We start from the raw sequence: 11,989 nt of genomic DNA, 5'->3' as shown, positions 1-11,989 counted from the left end.
TCTTACTCTTTGGCCCAAGTAGCTAAAACCCCCTGGAGTTCTCTGGATTTGTGAAGGCAACAGTGGAATGGCTTTTCCATGCACGTATACTAACAAACCCTGCTTGCCTCAGCAGAGAGCAGGAGGGAACACCACTGTACATACCAGCACTTAGCTGGCAAAAAACCTTTCCCAGGCCTTTCTCAGGGGCCTGTTGCTCTGAGTTCCTGGCCATCAAGCCAAGCTCCATCCTATGGAATCAATTCAGTATTTCAGTTCTTCAAACACCCAGATGGGCCTGGCTGGGACCATGCAGGAGCTGTAAGTCACCCACCCACCTGACCAGCAGATGAAGGCCAAGGGAGGTGCCCTCAAACATCTGAAATCAAGCATCTGGATTGAGCCCTAGCTCCCTTCTTGTGAAAGGGGCTTCTTTTGTAAGGATTATGAAAGCACAATCGGCTCCTGGGTTAAGTTTATCAAGTTTTAAAGCAGACATATGAAATGAACCTGGCTGAGATGCAATCAAGTACTGACATAAATCTTGCACGTGCCTTTGATTTCATGGAAAAGCATGCCTGTGTTAGGGGGAGAGATTGTGAATGCTTCATATACATCATCATAAATTAAGAGTAGCAGCCACATTCTCCAAAGCTAATTAAATGTAACTCTTCCAGTCTTCCCAGCACATGCAAACAGATTATTTTTCCTTTAGCTAAAAAACATTGCTTTCTCTTTCTTCTTTTTACTTAAGTTTATTGTTTGTTAGAACGTCTGGCCTCTTTCCAGAAGGAAGAAGCTTTGATGACTCTCCTGCTGGCACAACTCAGAGAAACACATGGAATTTTTTTCATTTCCATCTTAGCAGCAGCAGTCAGTAACAAGTGTCCGGCTAACACTTAGAAAGAATGACAGCCACACAAAGGTTTTAGGGACAGAAAAATCAAACTGTGTGAAAATGTCTGTCAAGAATATAAACACCATTCTAGAGACAGACCTGGGGACACCAAAAATGTGTTTAGTTTATCAGAGAATCACTTTTATTTAAGAATATGAATGTGTATATTAAGTAAGATAATTAAATACAGAGAAGAGACACTGTTTGAACTAGCTGGCAGTAAAGCTGGTGAGGGGTCTGGAGCACAAGTCCTGAGAGGAGCAGCTGAAGGAGTGTCACACTCTTCAGCAGTAGCCAAAGGCAGTTGCATGGATACAAGCATGGGAGCAACACTGGATATGCCACATTTCCTTGGAAGCAAAAGCAGCTCAGGGACTGGAGAGTATGAGACAGCACTGCACAGAGGATCACAACAGTGTGATTCCACAATGTGGGGAGCTTTAAAATCAATACTAGCATTTGGTAAAAAGTGAAGATAAATGAACTTTTTTGTAATTTCGCCATGGTCATTTATAAAAGGTGAAGGACAAAGGACGGGCTCTTGCTTCTTCTTCATTTAGACATGTATAGCTGGGTCTATGCAGATTCCTGCAAATCAACGCTACTGTTCCTACTTCACTTCTTGATGAGGTCTAAAACAAATCAGCTCTGAGGAGATGCTTATAAGGGAATAGAGTGGGATTTCAGGAAGATATCTCTGAAAAAAGAACTAATCGTTCAATTAAAATTAACTCTAAAAGTGACTTAAAAAGAAGGTTCTCTATCATTCTTAGCACATTCTAGTTTAATCGCCAACACTGTTTTTTTCCCCTCCATCTCATTTTCCAAAAGACTATCCAATACAGCAATTTAATGAAAATTTAATTTGAGAATTCTTTGTGCCAATCGAAACAATACAGATTAGAATCTATGCAAAAGCTATCTGAATGACTGAATATTTTGCACAAATGCAAACAGACAAGCTCTTTCTAATGAAAGGTGCTACATGGCTGAAGATGGTTGAAGTTTCCATTCAAGACATTTCACAAATAAAGAAAATACCAGCAAGAACTACACAAAACCATCAACTATCAAACTAAAGGACATGGCATAAGTTAGATAATTTCTTCACCACAATTCCTAAATTAATTTTCATGGATTGTTATGAGCTGGAAATAGGATGCTCAATCTGAGATCTACCAGCCAGCCCAGTTAGAAAGCATTTGGAGAGAAAAGGTCTTCCCTGCATCCTTTGACTGATTCCTATAACTATCTTTTAGACTAGATTTTTTTTCTCTGTACTGTATTCAAGTGTTTGCAAACTCTTAGGACCATCAAGCAACTCCCCAAGACTACTTGACGTAGTAAATATTTCAATATTCAGCATTTAAGGCTAAGCAGTAAATTCCTTTCAGACTGACCACTGTCTTAGCATCCTCAGTGATCAGTATCACTCGCCAGCCCCTCAGATACTTACATAAATTAAGACCTGGATGTTTGAAGACACTTAAGGTAAAACTCAAGTGCTTTGAAAAATCAGGGCCTATAAACTTGTCAGATTTAATGAAACATTGTGCTAAGCCTCTTCAAATTAAATAACTTGCATTTTAAGAAGTTGAAATTAATGATTCAGAATTAAATATTTGCTTTGGACTTGCCAATTATTAAGAGCAACTGATAAGAACAGTAAATCTGTGTGAGACTGTGCATGACCAGACAAACTGGAGTGTTCCAATTCCATTACAAAGTGAAGCCTCTCAAAACTGGGGTGACTGTCTGCAGAATGTCTTTTTGTACATGCTGCCCTGGCTGTTGCTGCTTTACAGTGACAGCCACCCTTCACTGGCTTACATAGGAATCGCAGAACAACTTATATAGGTTCAAAAAGATGGTGATAACTGAAATTATTTTTCATGCAGGCATAAAGAAAGATCCACCACTGTCACATCCAGAGCTGTGTAACTAAACTAAGCCACTGAGGCTTAGCTGAGTGTGCCTCTTTTGCTGGAGTAGGCTGAAGGGCAGGGGCTGTGACATAGAACTCAGAACCTAAAAAAACCCCAGACCACTCTTCCCTGAAAATAAAGCAGCAGGAGGACACTCACCAACTGCCACAATTAAATATGGAATTGAAATTAATCACCTGTATTTGCATCAGGTCCATTTGAGAGAAGCAAAAATACTATTTGTCCTGCTTAATCCAAGTTTCACCCTCACCCAGCATCTTTGGAGGGCAAACACTTTTAATCCTGGCGGGTAACAGACACTTCCACAATTAATTCAACATCTGTTCACCACTCTGAGTCACACCTAACAGATGGGCCACATCAGCTGGGAAGGAAAAAAAACTAAATGGAAAGGGCACCTCATCAGTTGCCTGACTGAAACACTTTGTGACATATTGCAAATGGCTATTAAAAAGGAAGGAAGACAGCTGTAGGGGAGGATGTTATCTTTAAATTGTATCCATTAATACTGTGCAGGTAGGAACAAACCCAGACTCTGTTTTGAATCCCGCACCACAAAGCCATCCCTTTCCCCCTGCTCCGTGCCAGCGTCACTGTCTTTGCCTGGCAGAGGTGGCAACTTGCTCCCTAGAGGTGTAGGCATTCCACCCTCCAGCAGGGAGGTGTGATTGCTGCCTGCTGGCATTATCACAGGACAATCAGTCTGATCTCTGGAAGGTGCCCAACTTGTTTAAAATATGTCTATGAAACCTGCTTGATGAAGTTTTCCAATTTGCATGATCAATGAGAGTTTGATTAGTCATGTTTGTGACATCAGAAAAATTAGATGGCTGGTTTCCAAGCTAACCCTTGTTATGAGTACACACAATTGTACTTTGAGCAACTGGGCACAAGAACAATCAAGTACAGCTTAGCTTCTCACATTACCAGTCATCTTTTTCATTCTCAACATGCTTCATAAACATTAATGACTGCCTGTCAAAATGTAGCTTCTACAAGTCTGATGAAGATTTAATCTGAAGAAAGATTACAATCAGTGTTATTGTGAGCACTTAATGTGACAGAGAGACAGTGGAAGGTTTCTGAACAAATTCTGCACTATATAAATGCACTCCCTTAAGTGATAACTTGCCAAAAGACCTTAAGTAATTTGTTGTCCTTTCTAGGACCCAACCTTGCAACTCCCAGAATAAGAAGGAAATGACTTAATTTTAGAAATGGTACTTTCACCAAGGGGCAGAACATAAAAGCCAATGGTTACTCAGCTTTTCTTCAAGAGATTTATTTAAAAAATAAAGGATTCTAAGCAAGTCCAGTCAGGTGCCTAAAGAGCTGCTGAGTCTCATCAGCTTCAGTTCTCTGCTTGCAAATAATTTTGCAATTGTTTCTGTCCACCTTCCCCAAACTGGTCTGTTATAGACAGAACAGGCACTCAGGCAGCTCCTTGTGCGTGTGTGACTCACCTGGACGTGGCTTGTGCTGCTCTCTGTCAATGAAAGTTACAATGCAGGGCACAAGGAAGTGTCACTATTGGACCCCATGTTCAGTCAGTGCAAGTCCAAGAAGTATTCACCATACAGCCACAGAAAAGGGCTAAGTGAGGGCTTCCATTGTGGCAATAGCCATTGCCCAGACAGCCTTCAGCCTTCTTCAGCAATATGCTCAGCAAACAAAGCATAAGCAAACAATTTATCCCTAACGTTTTTCAGAGGGATATTGGAAGTCCCTGTGAGAGCAGAGGCATTACAACACCCCATGAATTGTTTCCTGAAAAGCTCTACAACAGACTGGTTGTGAGTTCTTTCCCTGCACCATGTTAGAAGCAGCCACAAAAAACCACATCCACAACTTAGAACTAATCCTGCCATCACCACTGTGACTTCCCCCACCTCAGTCACTACTTCCAGTAAAGACACTGTGCTGCACCAGAACAGCTCTAAAATGAAATGCAAAGATTACAACATTTCAAGACATTTTGTTGGTTTCAGCTTCATTAAAAAAAAAAAAAAAAAAAAAACAAAAAAAAACAAAACTCTAAGCCACAGCGGGATACTGAAGGAAGACAAAATAAGTAAGGATGTGCAAGATTGCAGGTACTGCTTCCTCAGCAGGAAGATAAATACTTGTCTCACTCCCAGCCTGTGCAGCATCACACTGCTAACAAACGTGGGTAGGAAAATCTGCCAGTAGTTGTCATGGTTTGAAAATTGCTTTTTTTCAGTAATTATTTTGGAAGTTAAGAAATTCTGTGTCCTCATTTTGGTCTTTGGTAGAGTCATTGTAAGCAAAGGTAGCACCATTTGCCTATGCCTGTTAGTTCTGCTATCCTGTAAAAGCAGACATGTCAACAGTTGTCCAGTCTATGCACATTTCAATGAAATTTTCCTTTAATTAGCTTTAATTTAGTCCTACAGACAGGGAAGCATTTGTGGTTGGACCATATCAGGAACACTCCTGAAGTATGTTTTCATTTAGTTTTGTCCAAAAGGAATTCAATGAAGTGAATAAAAACTGCAGTGGGTAAGTGGGGGTGATGGAGAGCTTCAGGAGTGACCTCCTGATCCAAACAAATTCAAGACCTGGATGCAGTTACTTTGGTTTTGACTGGAAAGCAGCACTTTTTCTTTGTCTAAACATACACTGAACAAGTTGAAATGTCTGCACCTTGACCCTGCAAAGAGCTACAGGACAGTTCAAGTCCTCTGGTCTGTCTTGTCATCCTAGAAAAAGCCCAGGGAAATGACAATAAGCACTGGGGCTGTGTGAAGTTCTAACTGGATGTGGATGGAAAATCTTCATTGTATCTCCCAGCACCAGTTTTAGACAGTCAAGTTTTCTTCAGCTGCAGAAATGATCTGAAAAAACAATCTTCTTTGCCTCCTCATCCCTTTGGATAGGAACTATTAACAGGCAGATTGTGCCCAAGATATTCAAGAACATGAGCACAAATTCCCAACTGTAGGGTGTGGTTGTTGTATTGTGGGTGTTTTTGTTGTTGGGTTTGGTTTGTTTGTTTTTTTTTTTAAACTGAGCAATTATTTGCAGTTCCCTTTTGCAAGGTGAAAAAATTAGATCCAAATGTCAGTTTTCAAGTTCAGTGAGGATGTGGTTCAAGCAGTATTTCAGAACAATACATAATTTGAATTTATACACCTAGTAAGGAAGCCAAAAAAGTTCTGAAAAAAGGTCAAAGAAAATAAGGGGGTGGGGAAAGAAGACTAGAAAAAGTGGTTGTAATTGTTTTACAGTTTGTTGGAAACAAACAAACAAAAAAAGGTTACAACTGCACAAGAAACTTGGCATAGATAAATTTTCAGCAAACATTTTTTGTTATTCTGAAAACAGAGGTCTGAGTACGGTAACTTCTAAACAAGCTAGACCCAAGTAACAGCAGAGTTGCCCTTTTTACAGTATCTGTGCCAACTCCAGTATTTGTTTTACATCGTAATGATGTGACAAGGCTGATTTGTACTTTCCTTGGCTTTAACAACAATAGTAGCAAACTGATAAAGCTTAAGAGTAAAGTAGCTTATTAGCACTGGCAGCTTAGCCAGCAAACATCATAAAAAGGACTTAAATCAGAAATTGCATCTGTGCCCCTTGCTTTTGGCTGATAACAGCAAAATAAAGGATACCAGCAAATCAACCACATCAATCACCAACTGCTAAAACTGTCAAGGAGCAAGATAATGCAGACCTGACACAAAATCTGTCAATACTGAGCCTATTATCCCTATCACCCATATAAGGGGTCATCTCTATTAAAAGGCAAGGGAGCGCTTGGTGTCAGATTTGAAAAGCTGAACATAAACCACTACTCATGACACAGTTTACTAAATATCTAAGCCTCAACTCTGTCATACCCTGCCCCACAATAGTCAAAGAAGGGTGCAAAACAAATAACAGCAAGTTCAAATAACCATTTTCTCTGGGGAGAACACTGGATGCCTGGTGCACTTGCCTTTTGTCCCTCAGGATGATGCCCAGGAGAAAGCCACACACTACAGAGGAGGAGGAGTGTTCCTTCTGGGCAGAGAGCAAACACAGACCTGACCAAGCTTTCAGAGAAGCTTTCCATGTCACAAGGCTGGTGGTATTTGTGTCCCAGCAGCCCAAGTTTTAGGAACACCTCAATTTCTCCCACTTCACTTGCCTAAAATCTGCTGCACTTTTTAAATTCAGCTACATTCTGTACCGCATTTTATTCATAATTACAGCTGCACCTGAGGGCACACACCTCAGCATGGAACCACAAGACATTACTTTAAGGCAAAGTTGGCATTAAATTAATATTACATGCATTAATAAGATATTCCTTTGGCCATTCTGAACACAGAGAGGTCAAATGTTCAAGAACAATCTGTATTTTAGCACCTGAAAAACAATACAGAGCTTGCTTTTTTCTTTTCTCGACAGAAGCTATGTAGAGTGTAAAAAATACCAAGTTTCAAACTGTGTGCTTGCCAAATAAAGCTAAACACGGTATGAGAAGTTTGATGTTTGATTTGGTACAGGAAAAGCAGCTGAGAGAGGTGGAGAGCAGCTGCATTTCAAAGAGAAATTCTGATCTAGGGTACTCAAAGGAACAAAGAGACACAATCTGAGTTCCAGCTTGCTTATCTAATAACTGCAAGATGAAAAACAAAGCCCTGTTGCATGTGAAAATGTACTGCATATATATAATCTTTTATGTATCAATTTCATTCAATACTGAATACATACAGAGTATCAAACAGTGGATTCTGAAATGCTCAATTAAAAACACCCTTAGAAAAATATAATTAACCTTTAAATTGGGAATTGAAGTCACACTAAACCCAAAATCTGGCCTGCAGATAGCAACAACAGGTTGCAGACTTATTGCTCCAATGCACTAAGCTCTTGTACACTGTTTAAAGGGATGCAGGGTAAGCTCAGAGTTGGAATCATCGGAGCGCCCGAGCACAAAAGTTCAAATTCCAACTGGACTGACTCAGTCCTTCCGCCTTCCAAAGTACATAAATCTAATTCCATGTAGTTTTACTGTGAAAGGAACTCTAAAAAGCAGGGGTCCTCCTCCCTGCTGTGTCAAAGCTGAGGATTCCCTCTCCTATATTTTCAATTGTTCCCTGCCATTCTTCATGCCAGAACTGACTGGCAGGCTCCATGTCGGATCCAGCAATCAGGAGGTTTCTTGTTGATATTAAACACGTTGTTTTGCAAGCCCAGTATCAAGTTATAGAAATACAAATGACCTGGTGCAGTAATTTACAGTTAGTGCAACATAGCTCCAAAAACTGGTGACCAGAAACCACCCCTAACTGCATTTTAAGATGCATAACCTAAAACATTGTAGAACAGTGGCACCAAATGCAAAATTAAGAAGTTACTGTTTGTTCTTACAAATACTTCACTTACAAAGAAATGTTCTAGAATGCTAGCAATATGCAGGACAGTCCAAATTTGCAGACAATTTACAGGTAGAATTGTTTGGCCAATGTCCATGATGCAGTCACTAAGGATTTACTGCAACTGTTCTACCTCCTGCAGGAGGTGTGGGGAAAGCCAGTGGTCTTCATTAACATCAGTAAAAGCAAGGCAGCACCACAACAAAATGCAGAAAAGATACTTATGTTAAATATTTTCATTATTCTTTTTCCATCAAGTAGGTTTTCCAGCTATGAGCACTGAACAGGCCCAGATCTCCCTAACTCCACTGAGGTTCTTTCATACAGAAACTCATTTCCAGCATTTTTGCATCACCAGCAAGGAAATAAGGCAATAGGTTGAGAGAGACAATCACTTCAGAGCCAGCTGGTAGAAGTGCAGAAAAGGTAAGTATGTGCTTAATTGAAGCAATCCAGCGAATGAGGAGAGAAAAAAAGAGTATCTGGTACAAGACAAACAGGTAGAAGTGTGTCTGAGAGAACAGTTGTTTGAGATGTTATCCTGTGATGATAAAGAAATGAGTCATCATCCATCACTATGAATAAACTCTAAAGTTAAATCATTTGATGTGGTAACTTAAAACCACATTCAGTTTTAGATTCTTTTCTAAAGCTACATCAAAGAACAGGAACTTCCAATAATTCTCATTAAACACCACAGATTTACACAGGTACTCCAGTACTTTGGCTCTTGAAAAACAATTTTCTCAGTGCTTTAGGACAGCTTTATGAAATATCTCAGAGAAAAGACAATTATCTACTTTGGGAAATGACACACACAGGGCAAAATAACCCCCCACACATTACCTAGCATGCCACAGCACAAAAGGCAACAAACAGCTTTAAGAGTCCTGTCAGATGCTGCAATCACGTACACCATTGCAATAGCCACGGTTATTAAAGCAGCACAAATAGTGACAACTGCACTTAAGAGTTCAGCATTATCAGATCATACTTTTATTCATTTAAATGGTGCATGAGCATCAACAATTACATGTTCAGACTGACTAGCAGCTTCTTCACACTACCGTGCTGTTTTCAAAACTAAAATGCTTCAGAGCAAATGTGTAAGAAACTCCAAGGGAAGTCTGCTTCCAGTATGAAAATATATACACACATCTTTTTTTGTAGATTGCAAGGAGTTTTTTAGCCCTATCAGTTTATAGTGGTCACCATGCTGCTTTCCACATCTTCCAGACAAAAACCACCATTCAAGGAGGAATCCAAAGCAGCATAATTTTCAACAGAAAGCTATTGACAACTCCTTTGTAAACATTATAAAACTGTATCTTACTGTTTCTAGAAAGCGAGTAGATCCTCTGTAGTTGCAAATTATCTTAGAGCTATCACAGGAAAGATTACTTAGAGAAAAATCCAATAGTTCTGAAAAAACTATGACTGAAATGCCAATGGTAATTGTTGCAAGTTGGACAGAGGCCTTTGGTCTTCAGTAACCCCTGGTATCCCCGTCAAGACACACAGGCAGATTTGCCTGTGCAGGATATCAAACCTAAATCTTTCTCTGTAGGGCAAACAGAAAATTTCTAAGTGTTCAAACCCTTTAAAGACCCAAAGGGATCATATCTAACTGAAGAAACCCACTAGTGTACAATCTACCAAAAATAACCCACCTTTAGAAGCCAAAGCACACACATATCCAGCATTGTTCAGACAAGAAGCTTTTGATAAACCCAGCTGAAAGCACTTGCTTCAAAAGGTTTAGGTTGGTGGAGCTGGAGGGAGGGAACAAACAGCAAGAGAAAGCCTTTGGGAACACACATAATTACTGCATTTCTGAGCGGATCCAAACCTTCTGCCAGACACTAGACCAGGGCTGAAATGCCCCATCTGTGACCTGCTCAGCTTTGCATTAGTTTGTCTAAAATCCAGTTTTAGGTATAACCACCTTATCTGGATTCTGCTTTTTGGAAACTAGTCATCTTTAAGTTGGCATAATAATGTATGTCTAAACCTGCGTTATTGTGAGAGAAGTTTAAAAATACAGCTCAAAATAACAGCTATTTTCTACAAACTGTATTCTATGTCAGAAGCGGAAATTATTTGCAGCAAGTTGTTGGGTTTTTTTTTTAGTATTAAATGTTAACACTTAGCCATTCAAAGAAATCTCTCATCTACTTGTGGAGGGTGAGGAGGCAAGGCAGAGAAAAAAAAATAGAATAAAATGGTTATTTCTTCATTTATTTGCAGCATGGTAACTTAAAAACTGGTGCACAGAGTATTAGAAGTCTTGAAGTTATGTTTACACACCAAAATGTTAGTGAGAAGTTACTTTTATGTGTATCCTGAAGCGGCTAACCCAACTGATTCAGGTAAGAAACATGTACAACTTATTTAAAACATTCACTTCAAATTGCAATCATGCCAAATACAAAGTACTTGATAAGCCAATTTTATTTTCAAGTTTAAGTCATAGGATCTTTCTAGTGTAGTTTTAAGGTTTTTCCCACATAAAATGATTTTTACAACCCATGGTGAATTATACATGGAATCTTTAATGTTAAAGGGTTCTGCTCAGCAACACCCCTTCCCCTGGATTTCAAACCTGTATTTTCTTTATTACATAGGAATTATTTTATTACAGGTTTGTTAAAAGATACTAGATGAAAACCAAGTTATTTCTCTTTATCCATTGTGTCAATATTTAACCTTTACCATACTGTTCAGCAATGCACAGTAACGTGCTATTAAAATGTATAAAAAGGCAAAGGAGCAAACATTTATCAAATAAAAAATGGGTAACAGATCACACAGTGAAGAGGGATGCTAACAGAAGGATCTACAGTAAAATATCTACAGAAAGCTACTCAGTGCTACTACCTCTGCAGAGCCTGAACCACATTCTGAAGACACTGAATAAACTCAAAACTGGGCTTGCATAGCTTCTTCATCAGAAGGTTGTCACCAACTAGTGCTAGAGAAAAGTACAGTGAATTGTCCAAAACATTCAAGTAACAAACCAGAGGAGTTGTAACAATGCAAATGCAACAGCCTTTTTCTTATCACATTGCACTCCACGTTTTGCTCCTTTTTCACTCTCTTTTGGCACAAGTTTTTTGGGATGGTGGTGGCATCAATTGTCTTGCTTTCATTTCAATTTCTAAAGCCATTTAAACACAACAAAGTAAAAAAGGAACAGCAAACAAGGTACAGTACTTCCAAAAGTGAATTTTGCATCTATGTGAAATCAGCAGACTACAAAAATATTTTGGAACAGGTGGGAGACCTGTGTTACTGGGTGGCAAGAGCAAGAAAAATCAAGTGAAACAAAACTTAAAAGCAAGCTAACAACTGAGATTGGCCTCATTAAAGCAAATCCTATTAAAAGCCTTACCAACTTAAAGCTAGGCAAGGAAAGCATCATCTGCTAACAGCATTACTGCTGTGACCCACAACTAAGAGCATACTTCATGCCAGGTGTCCTGGCCCCCAACTTTTCTTCACTTGATAATGCTTATTCTTGTCAGAAGAAAGAGTAGAGACAGGTAGTGATACCTGAAAACTGCACTTGCAGAAGGCTACGCATCTTAAAAACCAGGTGTGCACTATGGGAACAAGTAACTTCAACTCATACTTCTTAGGATGCATACTGACAAGTAAATACGACTTCTGGTTTTCAAAACTGGTTTCATGGCAAAAATTACTTTACTAGAGGATTGTTTGGAAGCTGAACTAAAAAATTTATCTGAGTAATTGGAAAATCCCATTCTCCCTGCAAGATG

The sequence above is a fragment of the Onychostruthus taczanowskii genome, unplaced genomic scaffold, assembly GCF_017590055.1.
Source record: "Onychostruthus taczanowskii isolate IOZ18803 unplaced genomic scaffold, ASM1759005v1 scaffold4, whole genome shotgun sequence".
Classification (NCBI taxonomy): Eukaryota; Metazoa; Chordata; class Aves; order Passeriformes; family Passeridae; genus Onychostruthus; species Onychostruthus taczanowskii.
Note: the sequence above shows the minus strand (reverse complement) of the source record.